Below are 26,310 nucleotides of genomic sequence, written 5' to 3' on the forward strand. Positions count from 1 at the left end.
GTCAGGGATGCACACTGCCGTCACCTCTCAGAATATCCTCTGCTCTTTGTCGAGTAGTTAACATAGTTGCAGAGTTTAGTGACGCTGGTTCTGTCACATACACAACTCCCACAACTCCAGTTTTAGCCTGAAACTGTCAGACCTCTGCGTCTACAATGTGTGCTTGGACGGTTTAGCGGCCACAGACACAAATAGATGTTGAATGTCAGGGATGCACACTGCCGTCACCTCTCAGAATATCCTCTGCTCTTTGTCGAGTAGTTAACATAGTTGCAGAGTTTAGTGACGCTGGTTCTGTCACATTGATTTACTGCTACATATGTTATACACTTTGCTAGGTGAAAAATGTGAACGGGCAGCAACGTTAAAATACGTTTAGTTAGCATCTATCTAACTTTTACAATAAATTGAAATTCTTATGAAACCCATTTCAGGTGTCTTTTCACAGCAGTAGGATATTTTAGGTTTTTTGATCGTAATATAAGGCAATATCAACTATGTAAAATAAATACTAAGACCGGAGTAAATTACAAAGACCACGAATCTACACTCCTTGACAAATTTTCTTGATCGTGATAACAAGTTTAAGTCAACATTGGCGTCGGAAATATAGTCCATCCGAACCAGTGCTCATGTACGTGCAAAGCATACGTGATTTCATGCGAAGCAGCGGATAACTGTTAGTAAAGATATCATTCTAAAGTGATTTTTTATATTTGAGCCATTGTGCTTTATCTTCTAGTAAGTTCAATGTAGATCTTACTGAGTTCAGTAAGTATTACAGCTGTACAAGGACACAATGTACTGTTACAAATAAATATATCAGCTTATTGCAGCGTTCCTTGTTGAATGTCAATATCAGGTTGAGATCTGGACGTGGTTTCTGAAGGGGATAGGAAGGCAGAGAGGCACGAGCTGTTGACAGCTGTACAAACAAAGACACAATATCCTGTTACAAATAAGATTGTCAGCTGATTGCAGCGTTCCTTGTTGAATGTCAATATCATGTTGAGATCTGGACGTGGTTTCTGAAGGGGATAGGAAGGCAGAGAGGCACGAGCTGTTGACAGCTGTACAAACAAAGACACAATATCCTGTTACAAATAAGATTGTCAGCTGATTGCAGCGTTCCTTGTTGAATGTCAACATCATGTTGAGATCTGGACGTGGTTTCTGAAGGGGATAGGAAGGCAGAGAGGCACGAGCTGTTGACAGCTGTACAAACAAAGACACAATATCCTGTTACAAATAAGATTGTCAGCTGATTGCAGCGTTCCTTGTTGAATGTCAACATCAGGTTGAGATCTGGACGTGGTTTCTGAAGGGGATAGGAAGGCAGAGAGGCACGAGCTGTTGACAGCTGTACAAACAAAGACACAATATTCGGTTACAAATAAGATTTTCAGCTGATTGCAGCGTTCCTTTATTGAATGTCAATATCAGGTTGAGATCTGGACGTAGTTTTTTGTAAGGGATAGGAAGGCAGAGAGGCACGAGCTGTTGACAGCTGTACAAACAAAGACACAATATCCGGTTACAAATAAGATTTTCAGCTGATTGCAGCGTTCCTTATTGAATGTCAATATCAGGTTGAGATCTGGACGTAGTTTTTGTAAGGGATAGGAAGGCAGAGAGGCACGAGCTGTTGACAGCTGTACAAACAAAGACACAATATCCGGTTACAAATAAGATTTTCAGCTGATTGCAGCGTTCCTTGTTGAATGTCAATATCAGGTTGAGATCTGGACGTAGTTTTTGTAAGGGATAGGAAGGCAGAAGAGGCACGAGCTGTTGACAGCTGTACAAACAAAGACACAATATCCGGTTACAAATAAGATTTTCAGCTGATTGCAGCGTTCCTTATTGAATGTCAATATCAGGTTGAGATCTGGACGTAGTTTTTGTAAGGGATAGGAAGGCAGAGAGGCACGAGCTGTTGACAGCTGTACAAAGACACAATATCCGGTTACAAATAAGATTTTCAGCTGATTGCAGCGTTCCTTATTGAATGTCAATATCAGGTTGAGATCTGGACGTAGTTTTTGTAAAGGGATAGGAAGGCAGAGAGGCACGAGCTGTTGACAGCTGTACAAACAAAAAGACACAATATCCGGTTACAAATAAGATTTTCAGCTGATTGCCAGCGTTCCTTATTGAATGTCAATATCAGGTTGAGATCTGGACGTAGTTTTTGTAAGGGATAGGAAGGCAGAGAGGCACGAGCTGTTGACAGCTGTACAAACAAAGACACAATATCCGGTTACAAATAAGATTTTCAGCTGATTGCAGCGTTCCTTATTGAATGTCAATATCAGGTTGAGATCTGGACGTAGTTTTTGTAAGGGATAGGAAGGCAGAGAGGCACGAGCTGTTGACAGCTGTAACAAACAAAGACACAATATCCGGTTACAAATAAGATTTTCAGCTGATTGCAGCGTTCCTTGTTGAATGTCAATATCAGGTTGAGATCTGGACGTAGTTTTTGTAAGGGATAGGAAGGCAGAGAGGCACGAGCTGTTGACAGCTGTACAAACAAAGACACAATATCCGTTACAAATAAGATTTTCAGCTGATTGCAGCGTTTCCTTATTGAATGTCAATATCAGGTTGAGATCTGGACGTAGTTTTTGTAAGGGATAGGAAGGCAGAGAGGCACGAGCTGTTGACAGCTGTACAAACAAAGACACAATATCCCGGTTACAAATAAGATTTTCAGCTGATTGCAGCGTTCCTTGTTGAATGTCAATATCAGGTTGAGATCTGGACGTAGTTTTTGTAAGGGATAGGAAGGCAGAGAGGCACGAGCTGTTGACAGCTGTACAAAACAAAGACACAATATCCGGTTTACAAATAAGATTTTCAGCTGATTGCAGCGTTCCTTATTGAATGTCAATATCAGGGTTGAGATCTGGACGTAGTTTTTTGTAAGGGATAGGAAGGCAGAGAGGCACGAGCTGTTTGACAGCTGTACAAACAAAGACACAATATCCGGTTACAAATAAGATTTTCAGCTGATTGCAGCGTTCCTTATTGAATGTCAATATCAGGTTGAGATCTGGACGTAGTTTTTGTAAGGGATAGGAAGGCAGAGAGGCACGAGCTGTTGACAGCTGTACAAACAAAGACACAATATCCGGTTACAAATAAGATTTTTTTCAGCTGATTGCAGCGTTCCTTATTGAATGTCAATATCAGGTTGAGATCTGGACGTAGTTTTTGTAAGGGATAGGAAGGCAGAGAGGCACGAGCTGTTTGACAGCTGTACAAACAAAGACACAATATCCGGTTACAAATAAGATTTTTCAGCTGATTGCAGCGTTCCTTATTGAATGTCAATATCAGGTTGAGATCTGGACGTAGTTTTTGTAAGGGATAGGAAGGCAGAGAGGCACGAGCTGTTGACAGCTGTACAAACAAAGACACAATATCCGGTTACAAATAAGATTTTCAGCTGATTGCAGCGTTCCTTGTTGAATGTCAATATCAGGTTGAGATCTGGACGTAGTTTTTGTAAGGGATAGGAAGGCAGAGAGGCACGAGCTGTTGACAGCTGTACAAACAAAGACACAATATCCGGTTACAAATAAGATTTTCAGCTGATTGCAGCGTTCCTTATTGAATGTCAATATCAGGTTGAGATCTGGACGTAGTTTTTGTAAGGGATAGGAAGGCAGAGAGGCACGAGCTGTTGACAGCTGTACAAACAAAGACACAATATCCGGTTACAAATAAGATTTTCAGCTGATTGCAGCGTTCCTTATTGAATGTCAATATCAGGTTTGAGATCTGGACGTAGTTTTTGTAAGGGATAGGAAAGGCAGAGAGGCACGGGCTGTTGACAGCTGTACAAACAAAGACACAATATCCGGTTACAATAGATTTTTCAAGCTGATTGCAGCGTTCCTTGTTGAATGTCAATATCAGGTTGAGATTCTGGACGTAGTTTTTGTAAGGTATAGGAAGGCAGAGAGACACGAGCTGTTGACAGCTGTACAAACAAAGGCACAATATCCTGTTACAAATAAGATTGTCAGCTGATTGCAGCGCTCCTTGTTGAATGTCAACATCAAGTCGTAACTGTTATTTGGTTTTATTTGGATTAAATTGTTTCTGATAAAAAAAACACCAGTTTACACAATATTACTTTGTGTTTGATCATTAATTCTCTATGTTTTCGGTCCTTTGTACAAATGTTATTCTGATTGAAAATTACTCAGAAACTGTAATACTGAGCATAAGAAAACTTTGATTAGATTAGGATTATCCTTGTCCACATATAAAGTAGGGCAGGCAACGTTTCCTAAATTATCGGCGAGTTTTCAAAGATTAAAAATACTTATCTTCAAACAAAAATGTCTGACAGCAATCATACATATTTTTACTAAAATATAAATAAAATTAAGAAAATTATTTTTATTATATGCTTTACACATTTTCAAAATAAACAAATTATGTTTTTTAGTTCTAAGTAATCAAAAGTAATTTTAAAGTCCTTTAATAGGGTCAACGTAGGAAAAAACCTCAATGTTTCAAAATACCAGCAAGGTCCTCATCTATCTATCTACCTATACTGCCTAAGTGTATAATATTACTTACTAGCTGTTTCCCGCGGCTTCGCACGCGTCTCTTAAGCTTTGCCCGTATATTTCTTTGCCTTCAAATAGTGTTTGGATATTTTAATATACGTAACTACTGTGTTGTAATTGCAGTTTATAATGTGCAGGCGCTTTGATAACTTTTATATCTTGCAGTACAGCCTGGTGGTTAGTTACATCAATGGGCATTGCGTATAAACCTTCTACATAGAAAAATACAAATTTTCATAGTGATCGGTCCAATAGTTTCTGAGTCTATAAAGGACAAACACACAAACATTCATTTTTATATATTATGATTGCAGAAACAGTTTAAACAAAATTTGTCGTTTCTCTTAAGCTTACTCTATGCTTTAAAACTATAAGTGTAAAGAAATTTATATATAAATATATTTTTTGTCGCATTATATATGTTTAAAAAGAACAGCTGATTAAAAATTTGAAAAGACTCTTTCACTTAATAACATATGTTTGCTGCAATGCATTTCTTACGGGTATTTCTGTAACCAGTGGGGCGGAATCCTGAATCGGGAAAGGGATAAAAAGTATCCTATAACCTTCTACAGATCAAGACGAACAAATTAAAAAAAAAAATTAGGCGAATCCGTCCAGCCGTTTGTGAGTGATGCTGTTACACACGAACAGTTTCATTTTTTATATATATAGATATAGCATTAATATAACATTAAAAAAATTACATGGCGATATATCAATAAATGCATAACATGTTATGTTTTATACAATATTTTGTTATATTAGTTGTGTAAATAATACAATCAAAGATTTACTATATAAAAACTACCACAAAAATATTCAGTATATCAAACATTTAAAATTGTGTTTAAACAACCTATTTCTACATGTCATGTTTTCAAAAATAACCCCCGATTTACAAATTGGTTCATTTTGGGTTTATTTTTCAACATTTAAAACTAAGTTTTTCAAGTCAGATTTTAATAAGAAAAAAAGTTACTTGGTATGTTAACTATACATACCCCACGACAGGTCTGTTTCGCCGTACCATTCACTGCAAAGTCGTTGGATGTTCAGAGGGACAAAGCGCTTCTAACTATACATACCCCGCGACAGGTCTGTCTCGCTGTGGCTTATTTAGTAACATTCACTGCAAAGTCGTTGGATGTTCAGAGGGACAAAGCGCTTCTAACTATACATACCCCGCGACAGGTCTGTTTCGCCATTCACTGCAAAGTCGTTGGATGTTCAGAGGGACAAAGCGCTTCTAACTATACATACCCCGCGACAGGTCAGTTTTCGCCATTCACTGCAAAGTCGTTGGATGTTCAGAGGGACAAAGCGCTTCTAACTATACATACCCCACGACAGGTCAGTTTCGCCATTCACTGCAAAGTCGTTGGATGTTCAGAGGGACAAAGCGCTTCTAACTATACATACCCCACGACAGGTCTGTTTCGCCATTCACTGCAAAGTCGTTGGATGTTCAGAGGGACAAAGCGCTTCTAACTATACATACCCCGCGACAGGTCTGTCTCGCCGTACCATTCACTGCAAAGCCGTTGGATGTTCAGAGGGACAAAGCGCTTCTAACTATACATACCCCGGGACAGGTCTGTCTCGCCGTACCATTCACTGCAAAGTCGTTGGATGTTCAGAGGGACAAAGCGCTTCTAACTATACATACCCCGGGACAGGTCTGTCTCGCCGTACCATTCACTGCAAAGTCGTTGGATGTTCAGAGGGACAAAGCGCTTCTAACTATACATACCCCGCGACAGGTCTGTCTCGCCGTACCATTCACTGCAAAGTCGTTGGATGTTCAGAGGGACAAAGCGCTTCTAACTATACATACCCCGCGACAGGTCTGTCTCGCCGTACCATTCACTGCAAAGTCGTTGGATGTTCAGAGGGACAAAGCGCTTCTAACTATACATACCCCGGGACAGGTCTGTCTCGCCGTACCATTCACTGCAAAGTCGTTGGATGTTCAGAGGGACAAAGCGCTTCTAACTATACATACCCCGGGACAGGTCTGTCTCGCCGTACCATTCACTGCAAAGTCGTTGGATGTTCAGAGGGACAAAGCGCTTCTAACTATACATACCCCGCGACAGGTCTGTCTCGCCGTACCATTCACTGGAAAGTCGTTGGATGTTCAGAGGGACAAAGCGCTTCTAACTATACATACCCCGCGACAGGTCTGTCTCGCCGTACCATTCACTGCAAAGTCGTTGGATGTTCAGAGGGATAAAGCGCTTCTAACTATACATACCCCGCGACAGGTCTGTCTCGCCGTACCATTCACTGCAAAGTCGTTGGATGTTCAGAGGGATAAAGCGCTTCTAACTATACATACCCCGCGACAGGTCTGTCTCGCCGTACCATTCACTGCAAAGTCGTTGGATGTTCAGAGGGACAAAGCGCTTCTAACTATACATACCCCGCGACAGGTCTGTCTCGCCGTACCATTCACTGCAAAGTCGTTGGATGTTCAGAGGGACAAAGCGCTTCTAACTATACATACCCCGCGACAGGTCTGTCTCGCCGTACCATTCACTGCAAAGTCGTTGGATGTTCAGAGGACAAAGCGCTTCTAACTATACATACCCCACGACAGGTCTGTCTCGCTGTGGCTTATTTAGTAACATTCACTGCAAAGTCGTTGGATGTTCAGAGTAACAAAGCGCTTCCAATTTTGCTTTAAAACAAAGAAAAAACTACATAAATGTGTAGAAATACATTTTCCACATCTTTAGATTATACGTTTTGCACGTAAATAAATGTAGCCACCTCTTAAGTCCAAACTTGGCGTTAACTGAAAGCTAAGGCAAAGATAAACGTAGAGGTAACTCCACACTAAGGCAACCCAATTGAAAAGTTAAATGTAGCGGTAACTCAACGCTAAGGCAACCCAATTGCAAATTTAAATGTAGAGGTAACTCCATTCTAAGGCAACAAAGATAAACTTGTATGTAACTCCACGTCAAGGCAACACAATTGCAAAGATAATCGTAGAGGTAACTCCACACTAAGGCAACCCAATTGCAAAGATAAACGTAGAGAACTGTAGAACTGGAAGAACTGTAGATTTCTCAACTTGGGCACGTAGAAAAGAGGTAAAGACACTCGAGCGGGTTAATAACAAGTTACAATTTTCATCCCCATCTAAAAGATAGTTGTTTGGATATAAAGTTAAATTTCGTAGACGAAATAAAACTGTAAGCTGAAGCAAAAGATTTGACTCGTTGAGTTTCCATCTCATGCAGGCCCACATCTCAGTGTACGGCCGTTAAGTAACCCCAACAATCCAAAACAAACTCAAAAAGTCTCGTCATCGTTACCGCAAGAGTTATAAATCTGCGATCTCTTACCTTTAACTTGAAACATCAATCACAGAAGATTGCCATCTCTTATAATCCTCGTTATCCGTTTGCTCTTATAGTTGAATTAAATTTTGGCAAAGAGACTCAAATTCTAATGGACACAAGGTGATTTAGGTTTTTCAGTCAGTTATCATCAAAGCACAGAGAACAGAATCTGTGATCAAAGCAACGCTGACCCAAATGATTATGAATGCCGAGAAGACAATGTTGAAGGCCGCCATACCAAAATGTTCAGTATGGTTCTATCAACACATCAATTATCACTGTTAAACGTTACAGGTTTTCGATTTTATTATTTATTATATATCCTTATTACAAAAAAGTGTAAGCCAGAAATGATTCACTTAAGTAAAGTCTGTTTTTTGGGGGAGATTATGCCATAAGTAAGTTATGTTTGTTGTCTTTATTAATAGTCGTAGGAACTTTGTTTGGAAACTTATATATATATATATATATATATATATATATATATATATATATATATATATATATATATATATATATATAAGGCCATGTTTTAATTCTATATAAATAATCCTCAATGTGGATTTTATCTCAATTCAATAGATATTGAGAACTTCAATAAATTAATATTGAAAATTGTAAATATCAATAATATCAAAATATATTGTAAGAAAAAAATTTTCTATACTATTTTATTACTCTAAAAACTATATTTATAACAAAATTATGGTTGCGATAACACATACATTATTGCAATGCAGATAATATTATACAATACCAGAATAATATCTTCTCTTTGAATTTTGAGTTTAGCTCCACTTCACCTTCCTTTTTATTGCAGCGTCTGGTATCTGACACTGTCTCAGTCTTGACTCCTGGAACCTGGAGTCATGTTTATCTGAAGAGATCAATGAAAGTCAGCGACGAAGAAGCTCAAAACGAACCTTCGCATCGTTTCGACATCGGAGACACCTGAATAGGTGAAGTGGCAGTCTCATTATCTCATCGTTTGGACATCGGAGACACCTGAATAGGTGAAGTGGCAGTCTCATTATCTCATCGTTTGGACATCGGAGACACCTGAATAGGTGAAGTGGCAGTCTCATTGTCTCATCGTTTGGACATCGGAGACACCTGAATAGGTGAAGTGGCAGTCTCATTGTCTCATCGTTTTGAGCTTTTCCTTCGCCGAATTTAATCTCTTCAAACGAACATATGAATTCAGATTCCAGGAATCAAGTCTGAGACAGCGTCAGATACCAATCGTTACAATAAAAAGGAACGTTAACTCAGCATTGAAACTGAATTAACCGTTCCTACCATAGATGCGTTAAAATTTTCTTATTATTCAAGTTCATTTTTACTTTGATACGTAATCTTTGAAATAATCACTTACTTAGCCCTATTACGCCACGGGATGACGTCATATTTTAATAAAAATTGTGTATTTCTAGAGAATAATCAGTTTTGGAACTCATATGGTCAATATGCGACGAAGTAAAAGTAACATATTTGAAATATACAATGAAATGTCTCAGTTAAAAGGATTAAAGACCGTAGGTATACCAACATTATAAAAGTGTCATCTACTTCAAAGAATTCGTTTAACTGCAAATTATCCGTAAATATGAATCGAGATAGTATTTTTATTAGCAACCTGGTTCAAGACTTTGGAACAAACATTAATTTTAAACAGTCGAAATCACGGCTGCACGTAGTAAAATGGAGATGTGTGTTTTTTTTTTTTACTGGTAACGAGTATGATCGACCATTATTTCTAAGCTCATGTTTCCTCAGTCCCTCTTTACGTAAGCACACTCTGGAGCAGCTGTGAGAAGTAAACGGAAATAGCTAATCACAATCACGGCTGCACGTAATAAAATGGAGATGTGTTTGTTTACTCAAATGTGGGTGGCCTACTTACATATGCACTCTGTTTGTTGACTCCAAGTACTTTACAACTGTAATAGCTAAAAACAAGCTCATTCTTCCCGCAATGACGAACGTAATTTTATTATGACTAATTAATATAACACTTTATTAACAGTTAAATTTTATTACTATCATAATTTGCTCTCCGTATTTAACATTTACTGTAGCACACTTTTGTATATTCGCTACATTAATTGCTTTATTGGCATTTTAATGATACGACGCATAAAGTTAAAACTTTAAAAACAAGTTAAAATTACATAAGTAGCGGCTAACTATGAATATAAGGTGTACAGAAAATAAATCATTTTCGAACGCCTTGATTTTTGATATTTGATACGTAGCCTATTTATAAAACTCTTTCCAATGTAGGCCTGTACTATAAACTGTATTTCAAATTTGCTTTTATTTTGTATCTTTTTATAATGTTTTGAAAATTTAAAAAAACATCAAGCAGTTAATTTAGAAAACATGTTTTGTTTCTTTTTTACTTGTATTAATACTTACATATTCGAAATACCCAACATTTGGTACTCCGTTCTCAGTATCATACCTGTAATTGAGTTAACTAATAAGATCATATCTGCCTGCCCGAACTTGTGCCTTCAATTATATGATAGCTTACGATTTTAAGAGATTGAAGACTATAGAATAAATTTAATTTGAATAGTTACCAAATCAAATGTGAGGATGGCGAGAGGCAAAGGAACCTCTCAATGTGTAAGCTCATGTTATGTTAAGCCTATAAGATTGTTCAAGTTAGTGCTTATACTAATTTTATACCAACCAATTCCCATGCGACGTAGTCGAACGCTAACTTCTTTGGAAGAAATTAAATTAAATTTAAAACTCCATGGATAACTCGGTCAAGAGATATTCTTCTGAGTGACAGACGCACAGCCAAATTACGTGGATTATGCACCATAGTCGAACTGGATATTGGCTATACAGAAATGAAACGTGAATAAAATTTCAAGTCTCGCACATTTAACCCTTCATATATCCGGTGAAATACAGTCAGGAAGACAGATAGACAGGAAACGAACTTTGCCGAATCAACTGAGTTGCAGCAACATTTGCAAGTTACAAGTCTGTAGATCATTCTGGAGATATTCTGTGTAAAGATAAGCTTCTCTAACGTTCATTAAATTATCTGAGAGGGACACATACGATCACCGAACTTAATTTTGCCGATATAGAAATAAGTTTTAAGCAAAATTTCAAGTCTAAATCTGAATTGGAGACAATATGCGGGCAGACAGACAAATAAACAGCAGAAGTTAAATTTTTCCAGTCCTCGGAATGACAGGCTTCGATAATGCTCAGCCAGTTAGTTATTATTTATCTCTCTTGCTGGTTCTTTTCTTGTTGAAAACTCTGATTTTTTTAATGCAAAATGTACGTGCAGGAATATTAGTTCACATAGCCTACCTTCATAGCAATTATTTTAGTATTAAAATAATTTTCTAAGCCTGTATCAAATATTGGAATTTAACCCTAATTATCCTACTAATACATATATAGGACACCCTAGTATTGCTTTATAACTGTCTTTAGCCATCATAGTAGCAATAGTCACAGGCAGCTATGAGTTATTGTAACATAAATAACACAAATTAGTTATAATATCGTTTCTTGAACTTTTCGTCCATGAATGGAAAAAAAACAGTCAGATGTTGACGCGCTCCTATATTACCCTATTGTACCTATTGGAAGATTTTAAGAAGTGTTATTGAACTTCATACATGATAAAGTGAAATATCGCGCTACAGGATAAACGGGAATCAATTCTCTAAGTATTTTTAACACACATACGATATTGCTAATAACAATGCAAGGAAAGAAGCACGTGATATTTCCCTCTTCAAAACTTAAGCTGGGTCAACTTGTTTTTAATTTATTTATCCCAGTGTACTAATCTATAAGGTTTAACATACTTATAAATTTGTGAAAGGTGTAACGTTAACAGCTACTGATTACGAGTTTTTATAGAGGAAAACATTTTATTGAAAAATACGATTTAGCTTAGATTTGTCTCTATAATTATATTTAAATTATTTAATAAATTATATCTTTTAAACCTATTATTTTACCTGTTATGTATTTTTACCTGTTGTACCAGGCAAAACCTGTTTGCCTGTTATGTTGTAAACTAGTTATTTATACAAGAAATCATTCCTTGTATTTACACTTTAAAAAATAAAAGTAAGATGTATTTCTATTTCAAGTTTCTTCACTCGTTTCATAACAATAACACAAGTTTACACATCAAGTCACCAAAAGATGATATATGTGCTGAATAGTTAGGATCAATACGTAAATAGGTCACATGAAAGCACATATTATTGTACTCAAATCTTTACTGTTTTCGTTTGCAACCAGACTATTTTGTGAATAAGTAGTATCTTCCAGCTATTTTTATTGGGCATACAGGTTTCTCGTGTTAACTAGATTGACACTTAATTGATAAAGGCTTGATTGAATGGGATAAAAAAATGGGATGAAAAAATGAGTACAGTGCGTATGCTACTATTTTGTGTCAGACAAGGGTGCAGTGTTCTCTGACCAATTTCTTGAATAAGATTCAGAGGTGATAGGAATACGAACATGCCCAAAGTTGACATAGAGGGTATGTGAACATATCTCTGTAATACGACCAGAGATAGGCTATAGACATTCTCTTTATAAAGGTAATGGTAGAACCTCGTGTTGTATTTTTAGACCAACTGTCACACCCGAGTGTCGGTCTCCAAGGTACGATTTGTCTTTCACCTGGGTAACCTGTAAAAAAATCTCTTTTAAGACCCTCCTTTGTATACACCTTGAAGTAAATTACTTTCTTAAGCGTCTTTCACGTTTTTAGTGCAGTGCGTCTTAGTTTTAAGTTGTTATCTTAAGTGTGATCGAATTGAATCACGTTTATACTGCTTTATCCTATATCTCTTAGTGTGAGACATTCTGCCAATGCTATCTAAGTGGACAACGATAGGAGTTCTGCATGGGTCTCTGTAGTATGCAAGAAGCATCTAAGAGCGGATTTTGACAATTTTTGACGTGACAGGTGGTGATTTCATTGTATATACCTTGGTATAGAGCAAGGATATCCATTTTCATCAATTTTGTTTAAGTTCTTTTTGGATGTTATTTTGTGATCCATACCTTAAGATCTCGCCTTTTTTGACGATTTTCCCTTGTTACCTAATGCAAAGTGAGGCCTTCAAACAACTTTAGATCAGGTGGAGCTGATAGAAGCAAGGAGTGGAGTTTACCCTTAACACGACAAAGGGCAGTATTTTGCCTTATTCAGACCACGGAAGTTAAGAAGACCAAGGTACATATAAAGCATTCAATAACAGAGAGGGCGTTTTTTCTCTTAGTTTTTGTATGTGGAATGGCGTTTTTACGTTGTGGAATTTAAACTCTCCTGGGCTTCTAGGTTAATGTAGCGTCATAATATTGCTACCACAATACAATTGCAATAGGCTGTTCTCTATGATATCAGTATAGATTTTCCAGACTTTCTTTGGAGAGCCGTATTCAGTTAAAAATGTACAACTAAAAGTCATTACAATTCACATGATCGAACTTAATATTCAATTTTTCATTAGACTAAGCGGAAGTCATTTATTTTAAATTTACAATATTTTACGGATTTCTGATAGAAATTATCAAAATTATATGTCATCAACAAAAATAAAACTATAACAGAATCTGGCATACACCCAGTATTCAACAGGGTTGTTTGGGAAAATCTTCCCTCCTAATGCTTTCCGATACTGTCAAACTTCCCTCTCCCCCCACTCCAACCCCCTCACTCCCCCCCGTCACCACCGCACCACCACATCACCGCAATCACATGACGGATGGGAGCTATTGTATTGTTGACTATTTGTAACGGCATCTCTTGTTGGAGTGACATCGATAAATCACCGGTTCCGAGATTGCACTGCCTTGTAAAATATGTTTCGTGGTGGCTTTTAACAAGCTGTCACTAATTATTAAATTATTAATACTGTATAAATATTAGTAAATCTTTTCTTTAAAAGATTATAGCAAATAACCATTGGGAAAATGACGTTTTATGCAAAATTGTCAGTCTTTAGCTCTTCAAGATATCCTATCCTGAGAACAGTTGAACTTCCTTTAACGCTCAGTTGAATCCCATAGAAGAAAATGCACCATCATCAAACTCTGGAGATGCCTATGCAGAAATAAACTGTATAGCAAACCTTCAATAAATAGCGCAATTCGTCCTTTAGATATCCTGTGGAAGATATAAGGGAGAGAATTTTTGGCAGGAACCTGAGTCAAAAGCTCATTAAATTTCAACCAACACGAAAGTTGTTATCTTAAAAAAAAACGCTAATGTTTGGTAATTATGTACTTCAAATTACGCAGCTACAGTGGAAAGGGCTGATTACATGCTAATGTTGAGTTAAGTTCCAGTTCACCTTCCTCTTACGTGAAGTATCTGAAATCTGATAGTATTGCGGACTTGACTCCTGAAATCTGGAGTCATGTTCGTCTTAAGGAATCCAAGAATAATCGGCATCGTTTCGACATCATAGATGCGGAGGGTTCGTTTTTAACTTCTTCGTTCTTCGTCACCAGAAGAAGGGACTCTGAAGGGACAACATGACTCCGGATTTCATTTCAAGTCTGCAACAGCATCAGATTTCAGATGCTGCACGTATAAGAGGAAGGTGAACTGGAGCTAAACTGGACATTCGGATTATATCCTTCTAATTTGTCAACTGTTACTGTTTACTTCATTAATTTCACATTTCTTCATTCACATGATATGAGCATCAGTAATATGCCCATTAACCAAGCAAAGCTCTGTTAATTCCATATTGTAATAGTATTATAGATAAGCTCAATAGCAATATGGAGTTACTAAGTCTCGTATATTGCTGAGTTCACAAGCATACCTCTTTTCCACTATATTTGTGGTCAATAGAGTGAGACTATACAGCATATCAGTGTATTATTCTTAAGTATATTATATTTCAATACTTACATAAGACATATTGAACCATATATTTGAGTAAGAAATGTGAAATTTCATTAAACCTTATATTTTGTTTTAACTGTGTGTTTGTAACTGTTTTAAAGTCTGAATTGCAATTCGCGTTTACTAAAAAGATTAATGTAAAAATACAGTATTACGTCTTGAAATTTTATGTTTTAACGGAAAAAAAAGTTTTGTAAATGAAATTAAACTTTAAATACTTAAAATTTAAGAAATGTATTGTTTACGTTTGCCATTAAAAACAGAAAACTATATTAGACCAAGCTAATAAACATTGATTAAATTGCTTTGAATCATTAAAAAACTGTAATTAGAATTGTTAGGAATTTATAAGAGATTTTTATAAAATATGTATGTAAACCAGTGATTATTTTTTAGTTCTTTTACTTTATGGGCTAAATACAATGCAGTTCAGTTACTGAAACAGAACGAGGAGTTAGTGCGATAAAAATACGAAATGTTTCCCAGTGAGCTTATACAATAACTGAATGCCTCAATGTGCAATAACTAATTAATATGTCATTTATATGAGTAATCAGAGAGAATTCATTGACTAGATTTACTGAGTTGATTCTCTCAATTCTAATTCGTCGCTGACGCAATCTCTGCAGTGGAGATATGCAAATGCGTCTGTAATATCAACTGTCACTAACATCTCTTTCCAATCTTTAGTATTTCAAACTAAAATATGTATTTTTTCAGTAAAAATCTTATTATTCTTAGTTACAAAGAAGCTCACAAAGAAATATTTAGTTTTTTTGCACTAACTCCTCGTTCTGTTTCAGTAACTGAAATGAATTGTATTATACAGGGGTGCTGAAAAGCGTCCCGGGACGGTCTAATAACTTTTGAACTAATTACAATATAAGAACCAAAATTTACATCAAGCTTTTGCTCATATAAAACTATTATTTTATGTATTTCACCATGATATCCTGCTTATGGGGGACGTCCCGCTATGGGTTGGTGAAAATTCTTAAATAGAAGCATAGGTCGAGTCGTACATTAAATTAAAGCTCTTTTAATTAGAAACATTTTGGCGAAAATCTGACGTAAAACAGTTGACGCATTACAAAGTGGCGGACACTCAAAGATTATAAAATACAGAATTTTTCAAATGCAAACATTCTGGTTGTTAGAGAAAACAGAGACACTTAATCTTTTATTTTACTTTTTTTACTTCAAATCACTTACGAAAACAGTTATAACAAATGTTCAAAGTGTTTGCCTTCAGTTTGCTGACAATATCCCAATCGATTGTAGAACGCTGATATCGCATTGTTTAAAGCTTGGACAGGAACACCCTGAGCTTCTCTTACAATACGGTTTCTCAACTCATCCAAATTTTGAGGTTTTGTTTTAAACACTTTTTCTTTGAGGTAGCCCCAAAAGAAGTAGTCTAAAGGGGATAAATCTGGAGAACGGGCAGGCCATTCTATTGTTCCCCTTCTACCAATCCACTTATGTGGAAAGACATTGTCTAAAAAATGTCTTACATGTACGCCATAATGTGGAGGGGCTCCAACTTGCTGAAACCAGATATTTTCATTAAACAGATGCCTTACCTCATCACATGATCTAATACGGTCACCAAACCCGCGCATCATTAATAAAGTTATTCTTTCTCTCTCGGAAAGCGCCATAGCAAAATAAACTAGCACTACTGAAACTACTTGCAAAATTAGGGCTTGAAGACTTCTAGGTGACTGAGTTGATAAAACAACTGTATCTGTCAGCTGGCAATTTCATTGTGTTGTCTTTTTGGTCTTGTTTGCTCCAGCTGATTACCTTCCAGATAACAAATAATCTGCTGTTTATAATCTGCTGATAAGGAATTTCCAGATAAAAAATGCGAGCGTTCTACAATCGATTGGGATATTGTCAGCAAACTGAAGGCAAACACTTTGAACATTTGTTATAACTGTTTGGTAAGTGATTTGAAGTAAAAAAAGTAAAATAAAAGATTAAGTGTCTCAGTTTTCTCTAACAACCAGAATGTTCGCATTTGAAAAATTCTGTATTTTATAATCTTTGAGTGTCCGCCATTTTGTAATGCGTCAACTGTTTTACGTCAGATTTTCGCCAAAATGTTTCTAATTAAAAGAGCTTTAATTTGATGTACGACTCGACCTATGCTTCTATTCAAGAATTTTCACCAACCCCTAGCGGGACGTCCCCCATAAGCAGGATATCATGGTGAAATACATAAAATAATAGTTTTATATGAGCAAAAGCTTGATGTAAATTTTGGTTCTTATATTGTAATTAGTTCAAAAGTTATTAGACCGTCCCGGGACTTTTCAGCACCCCTGTATATAAGTGCAAGACTAATTTGTAAAAATAAATACATTCTAATAAAATTCGTTTAATTGTTTGTTTTGTCTACTTAAAACTACATTTAAAAACTTCTCAGTGGTTTTAATTTAACACTTCAGATAAAACTCCTTAGATTTTATTAGCTAAATAGTTTTCAAATAGATATATTACATCATCGAAAGAATTTAACTCAAATTTAAAATTTTGAGGTTCATATTCATACGTTAAAAATATTAAATAATGGATAATAAACGAGAAAAATTCCAAAAACAATTTTCTATAAACCAACCACCAACTTCCCAACTTTCTGTGATCGAGTTTCACCAAATAGTGAGCAAATATATGTATTTTATATATATATATATATATATATATATATATATATACACATATGTATATATACATTTTAATACCTAAACTAACGTGTTATCGGAAGATTAAGTACGTGTCAAACACCTTTTAATTTTTATCTGTACACATATTGATAAACAAAAGTATTGTAATCACTCCATTGGAACTAGAACCTTTATCTGTCATTAGGTGGTGTGAAAATGTTCATCAGACCATTTGGAATTGTATCATAAAACCGAACGGATTAACAATGATTAATTTTAAACTGAACTATTTAATTATAAACATTTAAAGTCGTTTGACACGTGTTTGTTTGTTTATTCAGACATATTTGTGGGGAAACCATAAACATGTATAAACTAGACGTAAGGTTGTTGTGTTGTAATGGTAGTACTTGTGAATATCTATAATTATCATTGTGAAAACTTCACCAAAAAGTGCTCTACATCCACCTAGGGACCTATTTTTATCTTTCCGGGATGGTAGCTCCCTGTATTACCAACCACAAAAGCTCATTTTAAATTCTCGAAGTACGGTTAGTTTTGATGTAACAAACAAAATAAGAAGCTTCTATTGTACTCAAAATGTACTGAGTACATGTATTAAATAGTACTAAGGATTAATGTGTTGTTAAGCTGCATACATGTGCCAAATTTAATCCCCGGTGCATCTCAACGAAGGATGACATTGAGACCATTTCTCATCAGCTACTTTGAGTCTCAAGAGCGCTTTAAAACTTTTAATAAACCTTTTCATCGTCTCTTTAAAGATAGGGGATTGCGTTGGCTCAACTTGTTATGCCGAGCTTCTATCGCGAGTCTCTTAAGCCTCTTTAACATTCCAGGATTTCAAATTTAATTTCATTCTGCTTTTCTGTGTTGTTCGTGGAATAATCTCAGATGCTTGCTGTATTCTTGCTGCGACTTTAATTACATATTTGTACATGTAAATAAGATAATTTATCATTACAGGCATTATTAAATTTTCACTGTTTCATATGACAACGCAACTTTTAGAATCTATTAGAATGTACAGTAACCAAAGGAAACATTTCTTGAAAACCAATCTTGAGATACATAGCTAATCGACTTACCTCGGTACTTACTTATGATCTCAATGGGTGACAAAATTTGCTAATCGCAATTTTGTATCTTTTTTAGTTAAAAGAATCTATTTATAAACCGTCGTTTTCGAATTGTATTTATTCCCACAACTGTTATATTCGTAGCAACTTTAATAACTTCAACTTAAGCAACTTCAATATTATATATTAAAATATACACCTTTAAGTTTGATATCCTGTGTCAGATGTTTATATTAAAATTAAAAAATAACAGCTCTGAAATTTAAAAATATCAGATGGAAGGTAGGCCTTCACATACAGCTACCATCTTAAAATACATTAATACTTATTTTAAAGGTTAGAGTTACACAACATTCACATGAAAGGATGTTCAATTTACGTAAAGAATTGTAATAACGGATATGCTATTGTAAAAATTTTAAATGTAGGCCTAAAAAGATGGAATATACTATCTCGAAATCCCTTATCAAATATTAAAATCATTATAAACACAATGGTTATAAAAAGTTCCAATCTGTAACACTTTTCTTTAAAGTAAAGTGGGTTTCCACCATTTAAAATGGTTATAAATGTAACTGCAAGTCGTGTTTAGACATTTAACTCAATAGTCTATGCGAATTAATAACTGAGAGAAACATTTTATACAAACGTAATTAGCTACTGACTTAAAACTTTTGTTTAATCGCTTATTTTCATATATAATCAATATTTAATTAAACCTGTGTACGAGGTATGGCTGAAATGAACTAATTTTAGTAGTCATCGGGGTCTATTGAACAACTAATATTTTACCGTAAAATTTTCCAAACTAAAATTATATACACACCATCTGGAATCCAGTGGTGTTATAAAACTGTATCTAGATTGGTGTAAACTTTCTATATTTTCTAAACAACTTCCATTTTGCTTTTTATACCAAATAACTAAGGCATCTTTTATAAAATTTGAAACTACGAAACATATTTTAAAATAAGCGAGGCCAAAGTGTTTTGTGTTACTAATTGTTAAAAGATTAATATTGGTTATGTATTGAGTAATGACCAATACTACTTGAAGTTTTTTAAATTAACGAGGCTGGATAAGGAATTACTTTCATATTTCTAATCACTCTCACTGTGACTAATTAGGTTTCGTCAAAAAATCATTGTAAATTACGAGAGTCCATCAGTTTAGCATGTACGATTTCTAATTCAAATATCGTCTATGTTACAGTACAATAATGTAACATACAGATACTGTAACAGGCTTAGTGCTACACTGTAAGATTAATAATTGGCGGCTGTAACATCGATTTCCTCCCCTGGCCCTACCCCTCATACCCCTCCACGTATCATCGCCGATAAATTAACTCCCACTCTGATAATAACTGACACTTCCATACCCTCGGCTTTATTTATCCTTAACTCGTATTAAAGCAGCTTTTTATTATTGACATTGAGATTTAAAGCCAAATAAACTAATGCTTAATAAAAAACAATGCTTCAAAATTCTAATTTTTAAACAACGTTCTGTTTCAAAATAAGAACATATTTCATTTGCGGAACCTTCCTTAAGGTAACATTTTTAGCTCTATTTCTAGTTTAAGTGATGGATAGTAGCAGTTATTAATGTTCTTTTAAATAATTTTGCTTTATAGTACCACATTTAAAACGCAATTAATAAATTACAATTAAATTAAAAGTTATGTAAAGTTCATTATTGTACCACAAGGAAATACTGCGCAAATCTGTGGAGCATAAATGATATAACCATCCGGATTTTGCAAGAAATAAATCTATTTAAAGGTTATCCGAGAATTCTTAAATCAAGGTTGAAGTCATAATATTATAGTGACCTATGCACATATTTTACCTGTTAATCATTGATCATTTTTGAAAGGTAACGAGTATGAAAGAAGCTACTTTATTTTCTCAGGTTGACTTTGTCAGATTTAAGTTACAGGAATAAACAATCTCCAAATTCTAAGGCTGTTCGCTCAGATTAGTGACAAATTATCAGTTGATAGGTAATTATAAACTTTTACACTTCACACAAGTGATGGGATGTTGTAGGTATGAGGTCATTAAAATTCATTGGTCCCTTTTGGATTAAGGGTGACCCAAGACAACACTTCGAACACCTGCCACGAATATAAATGACAGTAGGTAGAAATTAAATTTGACTTAATCAGTACTGGAATAAATAACTGTTATCCTGTACATATCTGTGAATTATAGCTCAAATAAAAGTGATTTAAGTAGAATACATCCGTATTTTGCTTATCTTTATGCAGAAAATACCGGAATTCTTTGTGAGTTAAATCAATATTAAATTCAATGTAAACATTCTTATTTGTTTGAAATTTATTTTTTGTGATGGAAGGATTGTGAAGGAAAGAGGATTTTGCCAGACATTTTCCATGGTTCTTTGATACAAAAAACAGTAACACTTCGTTTCGAGATCTGCAATCTGATCTCTTCTTCAAGTAAATAACTAACCTAACACATAATTAGAAACTAGGTTAAAATAAACAAATCATAAACAATCCCTTGGTTAATTTAACCTAGTGTTAGTTATTTACTTGAAGAAGAGATCAGATGCAAATCTCGAAACGTAGTGTTACTGATTTGTTTTTGTCACTGAACAATGGCAAATGTCCGGAAAAATCCTCTTTCCTAAACGTTACTGTAGCTGTATTCTACCTCTCATAAATATACAAGAACTGACGGTAGCACTACCTTGTCCAACAAAGGATGGCTACATATAATAATGTGAACGGTGGATAATAATGTCACTTTTTACAGAGGATAACGAGGTGAGGTGTATGTCGTCTATTTGTAGCGACTATAACGCCGTGTCCATCAGAGCGTTTACAAGCACTTTCCGATACATTGAACATTGAAGGCATCATGTCTCTTTCTCGTCTATCCTCCTTAGACATTTTGTACACGTTGTGATCACATAATGAACTTGGTACATCATGTATTACAACTATATACAAATGCTACTATTTATTGTATCATATTTAATATTTAATAATTGTATATTAAAAATGATTGTATAGGTTATTTATCAAGATTCATCAACACGTGTAAAACCACAGTATGCCAGTGAATTATTTTATTGCATGGAAATCATAAAAGAAACCAAGCACTGTTTTATTCTATACGCGACTATAAAATGTCCTCTTTTCCTTGTAAGTCCTCACAATACTCCTAATTTCCGAATATATTGAAGTTCAAAATAGCATAACACGTCATAATACTACTAAAGAATTCGAATCTGTGACGGTAACACAGCCTTTGCATGGTTTGAAGCAACAGTTGTTCAATTAAATCCATGAAGACATAAAAACTGATATAATGTCCAAGGAGTTCCAAGGAGTTCGCCTCGCTACACCTCGCTGTGGTTCAGGCAAGCTTCAAGTTTAGAGCTGATTTCATTCTGAGAGTTAGGCTGCAATTGAGTTATTATGTTACATTTAAAATTTATATGATTGTACTCAGTTTGTTTATAAATTTATTAATTCTGTGATTTTTCTAGTTGCCATATTGATACGATTAACGTTCGCTAAGACTCAACCAAATCATGCACTATCACCAAACTCTGTATTGTTTAAGTTTATATGCAAGTTTTTTCAAGATAAAGCACAGACAGACAGAAATTAAATTTTTCTAGTCCCTTAAGTTATAGGCTTCGTTATATCTCAGCCAATAAACTTACGGAACACACTACGAAAGTATAATACTACTTATTATCAATTTCAGTAATAACCTCGTTCATAAGGTGAGTGCAGTATTTCGTCCTTTTACGGATTAAATTCTATAGTTTAACCTAATTTTGGTGGGATAAAAATGATTGATCTGAAGATTTAGCTAAAATGTTAATAAGATATTGTTTTTAAATAAATTTCATATTGCAGCTAATTATACATTTTTAAAGTAAACATTTAAATCTCGCAAAATTCTGGAATAATTCAAAACTGAGTACACAAAGGATAGAGCAATATTGAATCAATCCTTGATATGCCCGAAGCGAAGGATGCATTCAAGTGGGCTGAGTCGGTGATATAACGAGCCCTTCTCTAGTTTGGACTGTTCTGAGAATAGCGGAGTAGTGGAGCAGGGCTAGGGCACTCATATCCACACTCTTATGTAAAGATAATAAGTGTATAACAGTATCCACGACCTGTACACACCTACAGGCAAGAGTTGAAGTTGGTCAATAGTTACATAAGAATCCTCGGCTCATTATTAAATTATAATTCTTCTAAGTATTTGAAAAAGGTATTTAAAATTTTAAGCGATAAAGCTATGAGTTTATGTTTAAGAGTTACCATTATATGATATTCCCACATAGGTACTCTAAAAATGAACATTTCGTAAACAAGTCATCGTTGCAGTTATACTGCAATCATCACACTTGAACAACTGTTTCAATAACTACGAACGTTTCATAAACAAGTCATCGTGGCATTTACAATCATCACACCTGAACAACTGTTGCAATGAACGTTTCATAAACAATTCATCGTTGCAGTTATACTGCAATCATCACACCTGAACAACTGCTTCAATAACTACGAACGTTTCATAAACAAGTCATCGTGGCATTTACAATCATCACACCTGAACAACTGTTGCAATGAACGTTTCATAAACAATTCATCGTTGCAGTTATACTGCAATCATCACACCTGAACAACTGTTTCAATAACTACGAACGTTTCATAAACAAGTCATCGTGGCATTTACAATCATCACACCTGAACAACTGTTGCAATGAACGTTTCATAAACAATTCATCGTTGCAGTTATACTGCAATCATCACACCTGAACAACTGTTTCAATAACTACGAACGTTTCATAAACAAGTCATCGTGGCATTTACAATCATCACACCTGAACAACTGTTGCAATAATGAACGTTTCATAAACAATTCATCGTTGCAGTTATACTGCAATCATCACACCTGAACAACTGCTTCAATAACTACGAACGTTTCATAAACAAGTCATCGTGGCATTTACAATCATCACACCTGAACAACTGTTGCAATAACTGAACGTTTCATAAACAATTCATCGTTGCAGTTATACTTCAATCATCACACCTGAACAACTGTTGCAAAAAGTATGAAAATTTCATAAAAAAAGTCATCGTTGCAGTTATACTACAAAACTTCACAACTGAAAACTGTTGCAATAACTATGAACATTTCATATAAATAAAGTCATCGTTGCAGTTATACTACAGTCATCGCACTTGAAAATCTGTTGCAATAACTACAAACGTTTCATAAACAAGTCATCGTGGCATTTACAATCATCACACCTGAACAACTGTTGCAAAAAGTATGAAATTTCATAAAAAAGTCATCGTTGCAGTTATACTACAAAACTTCACAACTGAAAACTGTTGCAATAACTATGAACATTTCATATAAAAAAAGTCATCGTTGTAGTTATACTACAGTCATCGCACTTGAAAATCTGTTGCAATAACTACGAACAGTTCATAAACAAGTCATCGTTGGAGTTATACTACAATATTCACACCTGAAAAACTGTTGCAATAATATGAACATTTCATATAAATAAAGTAATCGTTGCAGTTATACTACAGTCATCACACTTGAAGATCTGTTGCAATAACTATGAACAGTTCAGAAACAAGTCATCGTTGCAATTATACTACAATATTCACACCTGAAAAACGGTTGCAATAATATGAACATTTCATCGTCAGCAAAGCCTGGGGGAATCAATATGGAGAAATTTCGCCATAGACCGGACCAGTGTTTAATTAAAATCTGGCTGTGGAACCGTTATCAGTTTTCCTCTGGATTTCTCCCGCATGCAGAACAAATCTGTACTCATAAAACCCAAGTATTATTTTTACATGTTAGTATCAAAATATCTCAAATCAAAACCCCTTTACATTCATTATTTAGATAAATTTTGTACTTAACTACTGCTCAACACATAAAATAAATAAACACCTAACCATAAATAGATGTAAATATTTTAACGATTGTAATTAAGCATTTGATTTTCAAATAAAATATAATAGTATTGATGTATTTATTACTCTAACATAAACCTTCTATTTGGGCGCATGTTTCATTTTAGGTTTAGAAACGTACAGAAACATTTAATTTTTTAACAAATTTTCATTACCTTCAATTCATATCACGTATTTAATAGATATTGTAATTGATTTCAGGAATAATCTTATAATTAAAAAATTGCCTTTGTTTTTTTAAGAACCGCATTTATACGCTTTTAGTTTTGATTGCATTATTGCGGCATATGTCTCGTATATAAGTTTAATTAATATGCACCAAAACATCTTTTAAATTTCTTGTAAATTTTATTCCATTTAAGTATTTAAAAGAGAATTAAACAAAATTTAAAGTATTTTTCTGAATAATCAATAAGAATACAGAAAGTATTGAAAAGGTGATGGATTTGTATTAGTTGTGTATTAATGTGATCTTCTGTAATTCATTCTACGACCAAATCTAAGAGCGTAAACTTATTTGAGACAATATTGTTCTGAATGGGCTAAAATCAAGATGGCCGCGGAACAGTCAGCTGTTCCGTAATGCAGAAGTAGCCTACTTTGCCCAATGGAAAATACACAGTCTCCAGTTCACACAGGCTTTTATTGATTTACATTTAAACTTTTGTACTGGTAACAATAATAATGAACAGCAGATCCTTCTAACGAAATGAAACGAGGAAAACGAAAATGTATCAGTTCTGACGGAAGGTATAACAGGCTGCAATACGTTTTCACACAGGCTTCTATTGATTTACCTTTAACCTTTTGTACAGGTACAATCATAATGAACACCGATCCTTCTAGCAAAATGAAACGCGACAAACGAAAATGTATCAGATCTGAGGGAAGATGGTTGAATGGGAAAAGAGAAGGGAAGACAAAGATCCTGATTTGTTATCATTACAAAGGTTCTATGACGTTTTCATCTCGCCTGGTGGACGGCTTTATTTTGTTACGTTGAGGAAAACCTGCTTTAATATACGGTAAATGTGATGAAATGAATCTGTAATACTCACATTACAGGAAGTTAATTAAGAAAAGTGGTTTTAAATGCTGGTAAATTTCAATGTGATAAGTTATACTTTTAAAACTTCATTGCTGTAAAATCTACACAATTCTACATAACATTTACAAGAATTAATTGAGCTCATTACTGGAAGTATTCCGATTAGTAAAACTGCATATAGCAATATTAGTAATAGTTTTCAAGAAATATATCCCACCTATTGTGTACGTAGGTGGTTTTTTTCGATCTAGCTATTATCTTTTTCTATGCAAACAGTTAAAATGTAATGGCAACTAAAACATTAAATAAGTATAGAATTTTATAATGCTTACACCTGTGAACGAGTCAGGTTTGGAAATTATACTGTAGGTTATGTTTTATTGATTTTCCAGAAGATCGAGGGCGCCCCTCTGGTTTTATTACCTGTTGTTATTTATTTATTTATTTTAACGGTACACACCATTTATACAAATAGAATAGTACAGCGTAACTTAGTGTTTTAGTTTTATAAATAAGTACAACAGTAACAAGAATATGACTAGGATTAATAAATACTACACAACAATAACAAAATATGAAACAAATAGATACATTACTTAACGAATGGTAACAAAACAATATTGAA

General features: G+C 34.8%; 1 protein-coding gene across 3 annotated transcripts in view; it reads left to right on the forward strand.

Moving 5' to 3' along the window:
- The window catches only part of LOC124353228 (histone acetyltransferase KAT6A-like), a 162,590-nt gene that overhangs the window by 18,332 nt on the left and 117,948 nt on the right, over positions 1 to 26,310 (forward strand). The gene's annotated exons all lie outside the window — the stretch shown is intronic.

The sequence above is a fragment of the Homalodisca vitripennis genome, chromosome 1, assembly GCF_021130785.1.
Source record: "Homalodisca vitripennis isolate AUS2020 chromosome 1, UT_GWSS_2.1, whole genome shotgun sequence".
In the NCBI taxonomy this organism is placed as follows: Eukaryota; Metazoa; Arthropoda; class Insecta; order Hemiptera; family Cicadellidae; genus Homalodisca; species Homalodisca vitripennis.